The sequence below is a fragment of the Vulpes vulpes genome, unplaced genomic scaffold, assembly GCF_048418805.1.
Source record: "Vulpes vulpes isolate BD-2025 unplaced genomic scaffold, VulVul3 Bu000000784, whole genome shotgun sequence".
Classification (NCBI taxonomy): Eukaryota; Metazoa; Chordata; class Mammalia; order Carnivora; family Canidae; genus Vulpes; species Vulpes vulpes.
In genome coordinates this window covers 39,638-51,810 of record NW_027325715.1, presented here as the reverse complement: position 1 = coordinate 51,810, position 12,173 = coordinate 39,638, and the positions used below count along the sequence as shown (strand labels likewise).

General features: G+C 38.4%; 1 pseudogene; it reads right to left on the bottom strand.

Moving 5' to 3' along the window:
- The window catches only part of LOC140596702 (transmembrane protein 19 pseudogene), a 32,105-nt pseudogene extending 20,824 nt beyond the window's left edge, over positions 1-11,281 (bottom strand).
- Between the last annotated feature and the right edge of the window lie 892 nt (positions 11,282-12,173).

Here is a 12,173-nt window from a genome sequence, read left to right as displayed (position 1 = left end):
GCTGCTTTCCCTTTTCACCGACCTTGCTCTTATTCTGGTGTGTGATGCGTTTGCATCGATTGCTGCTCAGCTGGTTGGAGCCGCTACGTTCAGAATCAAGTCACTAGAGAGGTGATGCAGCTTCCCAAGTCGTGTGGTAGGGAAGCAGTCTTAGGGATTTGGGGTGTGTGTGTGTGTGTGTATGTGTGTGTGTGTGTTTCCAACAAAGATCAGCTACTTCCAGAATGCCTAAAGTTGTGCTGAGATGTACACGGAGGGAAGTGAAGGGTGTGGAAACACAGAAAAAAGAGGAGCAGGTTGTGATTCCAAGCTGTTTTGTTCCCCTTGTGTGCTTGGGTTGATCTGATCTGATTTGCTTTGGCCCTGAAAGGTGCTGTTAACATGCATGCCTAATGTCATCAAGCAAAGATGTTGGTGGAGAAAAGGGACATGTTACAAGCATACTGTGGGGCCTGACATGCGTAGATTTTCACTTTTCGGAGCTATATGACCAATATTTAAGGTGCTTGCAATTTTCTGCACCGACTTCGATGAAAATAGGGAGCTGGTCACACTACCCAGGAGTTGTCTCATTGTGCATCTTTCCATCAGCTCGGCTGCGTCCGGTGGTAGACCAGTTCCTCTCTTGGCAGTTAGTAATTCACCTCCAGGATTAAAAGGCATTCTGGCTGCACCGCTTCTAAAATCCCACGGAGGAGTGTTTGATAAGACTTAGGTTGAATTACAAGGATGAACCTGGGCATGACATGGGGAGCTCGGTCCCTGAGAAGTATGACATGTAGGGGCGGGCATCCTCCAGTGTGGACTGGATGCTTTAAACTGCCCTAAATTCTCTTTGCCACATGCAGAATCCATTTTCAATGTTTTGGGGAAAATGTTAAGTGGCGTCCTCACTGCCCTGTGGGTCACAGGATCTCAGGACTTGGATGAAGATGCTTGTGTTTGGAGTTAGATGGTGAGATTTGGGAGGCCTGTAATTACACAGCTAGCAAGTCTCAGTGTTGCAGGAAGGCTAGCAAGCTCCATACGGCTTGAGTTAACTGAACAGTGCGATTGATTAGCTCTACCTATATTGTGTTAGTTTCAGCTTGTTCACATCTAGAAAACTTTACAAGAGCACTTTGAACACACTGTTGTACTTGCTGCCTTGTTTTAATATAAAATTTCTTTCAAAAAGAAGCAATAAATGGGGTAGACGTTCATTTTTCTTTATTCCTTTTGAGTCTACTGTTGAGTTTTAAACACGATACTTAAAGGACTAGTAGACACTGTTCTGTGCTTATGTGTGTATGCAGAGAGCAGCTGATGAGCATGAGCAGCACTATACGTGTTGTATATGTGAGTTTTATGTCATGTTGTGGATTGAAAATGATAGTACCTGATTGAATGGCAATTGTAGTAAGTACATGAGGTTGTTGCCCTAATAAAATTGTCATAGTCTTGCAGAAAGGAGTTATTTAATTTGGTGAATGTTTGTGTAGTTCTACAACCTAATCATTATAGATGTCACTAATGTTTTCATTGTTTGTAATAAAAGTCATGCACTGTCAAATTATAATATTTCCGGGATCCCTGGGTGGCGCAGTGGTTTGGCGCTTGCCTTTGGCCCAGGGCACGATCCTGGAGGCCCGGGATCGAATCCCACGTCGGGCTCCCAGTGCATGGAGCCTGCTTCTCCCTCTGCCTGTGTCTCTGCCTCTCTCTCTCTCTCTCTCTCTCTCTCTCTCTGTGACTATCATAAATAAATAAAAATTAAAAAAAATAATAATACCCTATTAAAAAAAAAAATATTTCCATCAACTTCACATCCTCCACAGTAGAATACAAGCCAAGTCTTTCTCCCAGTGAAATGGTTCATCAGGGAGAAAATGAAATTCAAATGAAATTAGTTGGAAAATGCAATTTATAGTTTTGTTAAATAATTTCTAAGGATAATGTCACTTTCATAATGACCTTTAAAATTAAAAATGAAGTTACCATATTCTCAAATATAACATTACTTTTGACATATAATTATAAAGGTGGTGCTCTCCTGAACATAAGCTTTGTCAAAAGTGTTATGTGAATGTAGGTGAAAAGTTAATTTGAGTGGGAACAGTTCATGATACTTGTTGCTGGCTTCAAGTTTATCTGATTATATGCCAGAGCAACAGCTTTTTGTATTAATGTAAAATATTAAATGTGTCATAGATAAATAGTTTCTATCCCATTGTCTGCCAATCTAGCCTACTGATTAATAAGCTGCCTGGTTGGGTTTAATGAATCTAAATATGTTCAAAAACAGTACCTCAATTGAACACCAATAAAAAATAAATTTATTATTAAAAAAAAACAGTACCTCTTAACACAGGAAAGTCACAGAAGTATTTTATCCTACTGTGCTTTTAGTCCATTAAAAATGTGAAGACTCGTAACAAAAATGTGTAGTTATGACACTTCCAGTTGTTTATCTTTTGATCACTGAGCTGTTAAGTATGATCTCAAGCTCCATATCTCGGATAACTGTTTTGTAGGAAATGTCTTAGCTATATTAGGATATTGAAGTTATATTCTGTATCAATTAGTTTTTGATAAATTACAAACAGTGCTTCCTAGAAGCTTTTCATCTTAGAGACATATTCACATGTATCCCTTGGTGAGGTTCCTGAAAGTGATCTGTAAAATGAATTACATCTATTGAAACTTATTATTCCATTAATTGTCATTTCCTGTCACAAATATATTTCTAGAGAAAAAAGTTGGGTTCTGACCCACAATGAATATATATATATATTCAAAGCCAGAGTGCTGGCTTTGGGTGGATCCCAGCTCTGTCTCTTCTTTAGCTGTGACGTTGGCCATTTATGTGTTACTTAGACCTTAGTTTTTTGTTGGTTGGTTTTCAGCAGTAAAATGGGTACAAAAGGATAGAATATCTGAGGAGATTTATTTCAGGATTAATTGAAAGTGTAAGTGGCTTGTAAATTATAAACATTTGCGTAGACACAAGAGATCTGTATCTGCATGTTAAGATGGGTACTTATTTATTTATTTATTTATTTTTATAAATTTATTTTTATTGGTGTTCAATTTGCCAACATTTAGAATAACACCTGGTGCTCATCCCATCAAGTGTCCCCCTCAGTGTCCGTCACCCGGTCACCCCCCCCAGAGTCCCCACCTCCCCTTCCACCACCCCTAGTTCGTTTCTCACAGTTAGGAGTCTCTCATGTTCTGCCTTCCTTTCTGATATTTCCCACTCATTTTTTCTCCTTTCCCCTTTATTCCCTTTCACTATTTTTTATATTCCCCAAATGAATGAGACCATATAATGTTTGTCCTTCTCTGATTGACTTATTTCCCTCAGCATAATATCCTCCAGTTCCACATCGAAGCAAATGGTGGGTATTTGTTATTTCTAATGGCTGAGTAATATTCCATTGTATACATAAACCACACCTTCTTTATCCATTCTTCATCTTTCGATGGACACCGAGGCTCCTTCCACAGTTTGGCTATTGTGGACACTGCTGCTATAAACATCAGGGTGCAGGTGTCCCGGCGTTTCATTGCAAGATGGATACTTATGCTTCATTTGTGTATTATTAAATATGTTATATAGGCCTCTCTCTAACAAAGGCTATTAAATGTATATATTCTCTCCCTACTCCTATTGTAATGTTACTTTATTGTGCAGATTTTCATATGAGGTATATTAAGTTCTCTAATCTACAACATACCAGTCCTTTACATATTAAAATATATATTAGTTAAGCTAAAAGAGAAGTAAATTATATCTCCCAGCACCATTATTTTTAAAAAAGATGCCAATCAAAGAGTCAGAAATTATAAAATTTTGATATTCTCTATTAGTGTTGTGTACTATTCATCTGGTTAATATCAAGTTTTCTACAAGATTCATACAAAAAATATTATAGATAGTTGAAGAAACACGGCCTCCCTTTCTGTGAGGTCACATATTAAATCTGTCCTCTGTTTGGAACCACAGGGCATGAATCCCAGCATAATAGCAATGTAACAAAAAGGAAAGAAACCTTAAAAGGTTGAATTTATTCTTTAAAGAGAAGACCCACTCCCCCCATTAAAAATCAACTTTTTGAAGTGAAAGTGTGTGTACTGGTACCTTTTTTGACAATAAATAGTAATTTTCACTTGTTTTCTTACTCTGGGTACCTTTAGTAAAGAGCTTAGCTCCTGTGGGTTTGATTATGCCCAGCTCCTTCAAAGAAAAAACATGATCTTTAGCAGCATAATTTTTATAATAATGTTTAGATATACCTTAAAATTTGTTAATGGAATGTGACCTGTGTAACAAGAGACTAATTTATCTTAAGTCAAAAAAAAAACATTTTGACAATAAATACGGTTATTTATATTCAAATTTATGTGTTGTTGTGGGAACTCTAATTGTAAGTTACCAGAGTAAAATACGTGTTATAATAAGACCTTCCTGTTTTTTGGCTCAACGTAAGCAGTGATCCAAGTATGTTTGGTTAAATATAAGTGTCAAAATTTCCACAAATTTTGTATCATACAGATATATTACTAAGTGAGATGCTTAATTTCTAGCATTAGATGATGAAGAATAGATATAATTTAATTCTGTCATCACAGGACCTTGGCCTTCCTCTCTTCCTGCAGGACAGAGCTGATCTGAGCCCTAGAGCCTAGCCTTGTCTCTCTGTAGGCAGAAAGATCTCTAGAGGAAGAAGCAAGGAACTAGCCAAGGTGCTTCCTTTATTTTTCAGAAACAGAGAAAGTGAAGGGTTGGAGGGAGGCCAGAATATCACATGAATTAAGTTCCCTTTACCTGGAAAAAATATCAGAAGTAGGCAAGAAGTGTGCCTCACTGACATGGTTTATAAAGAATTCTGGTTGTAGAATTCTTAATATAATAGCTTCCATAGTATTTTGCTTAGAAGTTGAGCTCTTTAAATATTTTATGGTATTTTGACACTGTATCAGAAATTATCAGGGGAGTGTCCAATGCCTTGGCTGATTTATAGAGAGTACGGTCCATGAAATTCAGCTGATTTATGTATTGCCAACTTTAAAATAACTCATTCTCGGTGTTTCCTCCCTACTCTCCATGTTAGACTTTTGACTACCAATAATTGGATGGCCTTGTAAGTGGTAGGAATTGGGTATAAAAGGGACAATGTCAAAATCTGACTTCCCAAACTATATATAAATAATGATCTCATGCGAACTGTTATCTATAAGGTACTTTCTATCCCAGTGTAGATAATTTGAGTTTGGTTGGCATTTAATGTTTTAACTTTTAATAGGAGCAATAACAGACTCTGTCAAGAAAGAAGAAAAAAGTGAATTTCTAAGTTTTATTTGAATCCGAGCATGACTACTCAACCTTATAAAAGCTTACTTCTTAAAATAAATGTTATTCTTCTTTCTCAAATATTTTGTTTGGACTTTCAAACATTAGAGTAACCTAGCAGTCATTACTTTCAGTAATGCAATAATTTAATTTCCAAGAATAGCAACGTTTTTGGCAGCAAACCAACTCTCCCAAATACAAAAAAGCCAAAATTCAGTGTCTTGTCTCTAACACCGCCCTCATTGGTGCTGATTCTGGTGTGGATTTTTTCTTTTGTTTTGAGTCACTGTATAAGGAGGTAGAGATTTCCAGAAAAGCAGAAAGGTGAAATGGGCATCATCTGAAAAGTCTCAGAGACAGTAGAAATCATGTCATGTTTACCCAGGTCATGGAAGGTGTCACAGGAAGCCTGGGGCTGGTAGTGTGTGGATCAGACTGTTTGGCTTGAGTTGGGTTCCAAAAGAGTAATAATGTTACATCCACCATAAATGCATAAATATATTATGACACCTCTATCCAAAGGAACATGATAACAGTTAGGAATTATCTCTTCCAAGAAACTGGGGAGTGTTTTTAACACTAAGGGTTAAGAAGAAAAGCAAGGCAGTGAATTATATTGAATATGATACCCAGCACACATACCCGTATATACACCTATACAAACACAACATAGCGCTTATGACAGGGTTTCAAGTGTTTTGCTCTTTGTATATTATCTGCCCACCAAATATATAATAGTTGTTATGTATTACATCATTACACAGAAAAAAAAGAAAAGCATGCCTTTAAATTTGAGAAGAATACTATATTTTTGCTTTGGGATAAATTTCATTAATTAGTTGAATGCTTGACTGAAATCAACAACATGCGTTCTTTATTGAGTGTCTATTACATGTATCCTCTTCAGTGCTACAGCTAGATTTTCTCCATTCTTAAATTCAAGAGATGTATTGAGTAGTTTTAGCAAGTTGGTGTCTTCTTGAGAATGTGCAGCATATTAATGAAATATTTTTCTCTTTTTTGAATATTGTTTTCTTCTTTTATTGTTTTCAAAAGTAATGCATGATCATAAAAAATTGAAAATGCAGGAGTGATGAAAGGAAGCTAAAGTTCATACATGATGTGAAGCCACAGAAATGACTGTTTTTAGTAGAAATGCTGATCCATATACATTTTTAAATTTAGAAGAGTCCTCATATTCTGTCTTGTTACTGTTTAACATGTAAAGCAGCCTTTTTCATATAATTTGTATTCATTTTTAGTGTCTGTTTTCCATACCTTTATGTAACATCATTTACTTAAATAACTTCCTATTTTGCGACATTGGTGGCATTTTCATTTTTTGGTAGTATATATGATACCGTGATTAAAGCTAAATAGTTTTCATCAGGCTATTTTCTGTAGATTACTTCATAGAACTGAGTGTTTTCAAGGCTGTTGATACATGTTGTCAATGTGTCCTGCAGAAAGGTTATATAATTTACATTTCCTTTGGCAAGACAGAAGTGTGCCAGTTTTCCCATGATTTTAACAACTGAGTATTATAATTAAAGACAAAACAAACAAACAAACAAAAACAACCCCCCAAAACAACAAAACAAAAACCCAGGCGGCACATTCCAATTAGGGGGAAAATTGTGTTTTCCTGAGATTTAATTTTCTTTGCTGTGACTATGGCTGAGGTTAAATATTACATAAGTTTATGATGCATTTGTAATTCTACTGTAAATTTTCTTTTTGTATCTTTTGCATATTTCTCAACTGGTTTATGCTCCATTTCATATTAATTTATATTATTTTTCTAAAGTAGTTATATTACGCTTTGCTGTATTTTATCAGTTTATTCCTCATTTTATTCTTACTTTTGAAGAATAATTCTAAAACTTAATAGTTAAATCTGTTCCCTTTTCCTCTTTAAGGGAGCATTCTCTTGGTCGCTGATTTTGTGGGTTTCAGTAGTAACTATGGCAATGGAGCAAATGGTGGAGGGAGCATTTAATAGTCGTATCCTGACTTGACTGAGTTCATATCTCAACTTTTCCTTTTTTTTTTTTTTTTTTTTTAGCAAGTGGTTACGTTACTGTTGAGTGCCAATGTTGATAGAGGGGAGATAATCCCTGTGTTTTCAGGTTGTTTTGAAGGCAGATTAAGAGACTGTGGACCCTGGGGTGTCCAGGTAGCTCAGTCAGTTAAGCCTCCAACTCTTGGTTTCAGCTCAGATCGTGATCTCAGGATCGTGAGACTGAGCCCTGTGTCAGGCTCCATGCTTCATGCAGCGTCAGCTTGATATTCTTTCCCTCTCCCTCCACTTCCACCCCTTCCCCCACTTGCTTGGGTGTGCGCTTGCTCTCTCTCGCATAAATAAAACCTTAAAAAAAAAAAGAAACTATGGACCTCATATACATAGCAGAGAACCTAGTATATTTGTGAACCTCCAACATCTTAGCAATCTCTACTGTTAAATAATAAAGATAACATATTTTTTCTCTAATTCTGGCCTTTGCTTTCTCCCCATGAAGCATAATTACTCTCCTGTACTGTCTCAGGACCTGTGTGCGACAGGTCAGGTGTTTGCCGCAGCTGGGGCTCACAGGTGGAAGCTCTGCATATGTGCCATAGTCATCCTCTGTGTGGCTGCTGAAGCAGTGTTTCAGGATGTTTGGGAAAAGCAAGTTAGGATGTCATTCTTAAGCAAATATATGATTTTCTACCTCACAGATCTGATATAGATACATATATATATTTCTTTTTTCTAAAGATTTATTTTAAAGAGAGAGCAAGTGGGGGGGGTGTGGTCAGAGGGAGAGGAGAGACGATTCTCAGGCAGACTCTGCGCTGAGCATGGAGCTCCATGGGGACTGGATCCCAGGACCCTGAGATCACAACCTGAGTCAAAGTCAAGTCAGAGGGCTAACCGACTGAGCCCCCCAGCTGTCCCCATACATGTATTACACCTATCATATTCTGTGTGTACCCACTGGGTACATGTACCTTTCTCTCTGGTCACCTAGGACTATGTATCTCTCCACCCCCATTCCATACTGATCATCTGTCTTTTTATCATTGATTCTCAAATCCTAGGACCAATAACTGGCACATAGTAAATACTCCATTAATCATGATGGGCTATGTGTAGTCTTGTTCTCATTGTCAAAAGTGGTTCATGAACTAGGATTGGTTTGGTTGCTTTTTGTGGATTTTGGGAACTGGGCACTTCTGAAGGGAATACTGAATTAGGGTTCTGGATTCTGGGATCCACATAATGAAATTGTTTGCTTTCTCCTGTGACCTTGCATGTGTCCCTATTTGGTCACTTGCTCATTAGGATCAACATTTACAGTGTTTTCATGATTGTGATATGATAATAAATGTAAAAATGCTTTGGGAAGCATTATCATGACAAGCAGTTCAGTATAAAATGTATTCCCTGAAATTTGTGATGTGCTTCAAAAGCAGGGTTTTGGCTTTCTTTTTTTGATGAGCTGGAGTCAAAAGATTTTCTTGTCTGTAAAACTTTCTTGTCTGACCTCCATTATTAATATGATTATGAAATGCTCATTCCCCTACTGGTTGTAAAGATACTGCTATATTCCATGCCATTGGGTATCACTTAGAGGATACCATCACTGGAAGTAATTCCTGTTATTTCTTTATATCACTTCAAAAATTGTTTCATATCAAATTGGCTCCCAAAAAAGTTCTATTTTTTTCTTTTTGCAAAGATATGTGCTGCTTAAAAGAGTAGTAAAAACGAAGCCCTATTGTTCCTCACGGATTGAAGTCTATAGAAATGTCCCCAGAATATTATTTTTTCTCATAGTGGGCTGCTGAGTCTGGCGCCTGGAAGGCTTTATCAGAACAGTTTTAGAAGTGTGAACTGTAGCTGGCTTCTGTTTTTTGAACATATTTCCTTAAATATTTGAAGAAGTTTTCAGAGAATTCTTATCACTCTAACTGTAGGCTTCCAATAGGATGAAGTCGTGTGTAAAGTTATGAAAAAAACTTTAATTTGTCCCCTATTCTCAAAACTTTTGAAGGAAGTTCAGAAGGCAAGTTCATATCCTCTCAGTGGGTATGTTATTTAGTCAGTAGTGAAGTTTTAGGTACTCGAGTGGATATGCTAATCATGGTTTTGCTTATGCTTGTAGCACTTTCAGAGACAGCCCCCCCCCCTTTTTTAAATTTAGCTGGAAGATTGTGTGATGAATTATATAGTGATTCTGTGTTTCTCATTGCAACAGTTGAGCGGTTCCTGGGGTGCTGGTAGCTTGTACATGTGAATCCCCCAAACCAAAGAGAGTGTAAGAGGTTATGGGGCAAAGGGAAACTGACCTTTGGGGAAACTGACATCCCTCCTCCCTCCACGAATATGGATGGTAGAGACAGAAGACTGTGTTCTGGTGACCTCTGATAGAGAGCTGAGGGGCTTGTAACACCCGAGAAGTGTGGAAATTTTAAGAAGTGAGAGGGAACAGGAAGCTTAAACTAGTTTGGCAACACAATTTTTTGATGTGCTGGTCAATTTTTCATTGATCAGTCCATTCAGTCAACAAACTAGGCTGAGGATGAATTTTGAAGAAGCAATATAAAGAGTAGCAAATGACAGGATATTCCAGGCCCAGATCATCTGCCCCCCTCTGAGTGGTTGAGCCATTTTCTCTAGTTGAAGAGTAGCTGTATCTATCCTGTCCAAACTTGGATTTCAAGCTCAGGGTGCCATGCTACCTTACTTCAAGTCACTTATATGAAATCCTTCCTTTCCTTCCATGTGCCAACTCTGTTAAAATGCATTCTATGATTGCGACTAAGACTCAAGATCTTCCAGTACTAAACGTAAATACTTTACAGTTACACAGTTAAATCATATGAGTTTATGTGGTTTCCTAGTGGCTTGTCAGAATATGCATTTTTTGAGATTTGTTTATTCTTGAGACACACAGAGAGAGGCAGAGACACAGGCAGAGGGAGAAGCAGGCTCCCTGCGGAGAGCCCAATGCAGGACTTGATCCCGGGACCCCGGGGTCATGCCCTGAGCTGAAGGCAGGCGCTCAACCACTCAGCCACCCAGGCGTCCCAGAATATGTATTTTCTACCAGGATGGCGGGTGATAGAGCTGCAGGTGGGAGAGAGAAGGGTGACAGCCTGATGAAGTTCTGTCTTGAGTTGAACAGGGTGTAGGAGGAGATACAAGCAAAGCTATTCCTTTGAGCTTTATAGCATCTTAGTCATTACAAACGCTTCCCCATATTTTATCTTTTGAAAGTGAGGATGAGAGTTTTGAAAACAATTGAACAGATTTTTGAACCAATAGTAGATGTCATTTTTGCTTGTTCTCTGAAGCTCCTTAGCAGATATTCATCTGAATTTGAATATACATGTTGTTCCTTGTAGGTATTCATCATCTGAGCTAAATGAATGTGTGGCGGATACAGTATTTGTTGACTATAGAAATTTTAAAAATTATTTATTTATTTATCTTTTAGCTCTGACCCAAAGAAGATGCTTTTGAACTCAGAGTTATTTTCAGTTTCTCTCTCTGTCCTTTGTGCTTACACAGCTTGTGTTTTGTGCCCTTGTTTTTTCCTCTTACTTTCTAGAAGGAATCGCTTTGTGGACTGGGAGGGATTATTCTGTTTCCTGTTTGTTGTACCTTATTAGTTTGCAATATGCATGCCCACGATTTACATTAAAAAGCTGCCCGTGTACCGTAGGAGTAATGTCAGATTTTCTGCTTCGTAGTTTTCCTGTAGACAGAGCATTGTTACCTGTGTGTTTAACGCTCATGTATCTCTGAAGATGGATATCATTAGGCATTTGGGAAAAGGTAGAACTGCTTGTACCCCCGTTATAAGGCAGGACGGTGCAGGCAGGTGGGTTGTCCTGCTGTATGCCTGTGGTGCCCAACACTTTGCAGTGATCCTGGCAGCACGTGGAAAAGTTTGCCATCATCGTGTGAAGAAGCTAAGCTGCACGTGCATATTAAGCTAAAAAATACAGATACAGTGTGAGGTTTCAGGTGTTGAGATATGCAGACGTACTGTAGTGTGATGTCGGAATTTGCAGAGCTGTTTGTGCTTCACCAGGGGAAGATGGTAGAACATTTTGACAGCTAGTCTTTGTAGGATGCTGTGAGGCACTGAGTAGGTAATCGGGTGCCGTGCTCAGTGGCACAAATATTCCTAAATCCAAATGTAAGAACATGCCATGATCCCCTCAGTCACGGAAATGAGGGAATGCCTGGTGGCTTGTGTGTTGTGCTGGTGGAAGTACTTCACTAAGTGAAAACACTGCATGGGAGTCTTAGCTCAGGCTTCCATAACAAAATACCAGGGACATTTATTTGTTTCTCACAGTTCTGGGGGCCGGGGTATCCAAGATCAAGATGCCTGCTGATTCAGTTCCTGCGAGAGCTCTCTTCCTGGCTTGCAGATGACCGCGGTCTTTCTGTGTTTTCACATGGCATTTCCTTGTGCATGTATCTTTCTCTCTTCCTCTTCTTTTTTATTTTATTTTCAAATATTGTATTTATTTATTTGAGAGAGTGAGCACATGAGCAGAGGGGAGAGACAGAGAGAGAAGCAAAATCCCTGCTGAGCAGGGAGCCCAACCCAGGGGCTCTATCCAAGGACGCTGAGATCATGACCTCAGTCAAAGGCAGATGCTTGACTACCTGAGTAACCCAGTGTCCTCTCTCTTCCTCTTCTTATAAGATCTCTAATCCCCTCATGAGGACTTCATCTCATGACCTAATCTAACCCTAATTACCTCCAAAGCCCCCACTCCAAATATCATCATGTTAAAGGAAGTAGGGCTTCAACACATGCAACTTGTGGGGATC